Source organism: Psammomys obesus, unplaced genomic scaffold, assembly GCF_907164565.1.
Source record: "Psammomys obesus unplaced genomic scaffold, mPsaObe1.curated_primary_1811, whole genome shotgun sequence".
NCBI classification, from domain to species: domain Eukaryota; kingdom Metazoa; phylum Chordata; class Mammalia; order Rodentia; family Muridae; genus Psammomys; species Psammomys obesus.
The window spans coordinates 9,615,516-9,615,951 of NW_026590663.1; the positions used below are offsets into that span (position 1 = coordinate 9,615,516).

The following is a 436-nucleotide window of genomic DNA, read 5'->3' on the forward strand; positions in this document are numbered from 1 at the left end:
TATCCCTCTCTGCGCCCCTATCCTTCCCCGCGCCCCGATCCCTCCCTGCGCTCCCGCTCCCCGCGCCCCGATCTCCGCTCCCCGCGCCCCTATCCCTCTCTGCGCCCTGCTCCCCGCGTCCCGCTCCTTGCGCCCCACTCCCCGTGCCCCGATCTCCCCTCTCTGCGCCCCAATCCCTCCTTGTTCCCCGCTTCCCGCTCCCTGCGCCCTGCGCCCTGCGTCCCGATCCCTCCCTGCGCCCCGCTTCTCGCGCCCCGATCTCTGAGCCCGGCTTCCCGCTCCCTGAGCCCCGCTCCCTGAGCCCTGCGCCCCGCTCCCCGCGCCCCGATCTCCGCTCCCTGCGCCCCGATCTCTGAGCCCGGCTCCACGCTCCCCGCTCCCTCCCTGCGCCCCGCTCCCCGCGCCCCGCTCCCCGCGCCCCGCTCCCCGCGCCCCG

General features: G+C 77.5%; 1 protein-coding gene across 1 annotated transcript in view; it reads right to left on the reverse strand.

The window, feature by feature from the left end:
* Klf14 (KLF transcription factor 14) overlaps positions 1-436 on the reverse strand; it is a 26,962-nt gene that overhangs the window by 1,081 nt on the left and 25,445 nt on the right. The window lies entirely within an intron of this gene.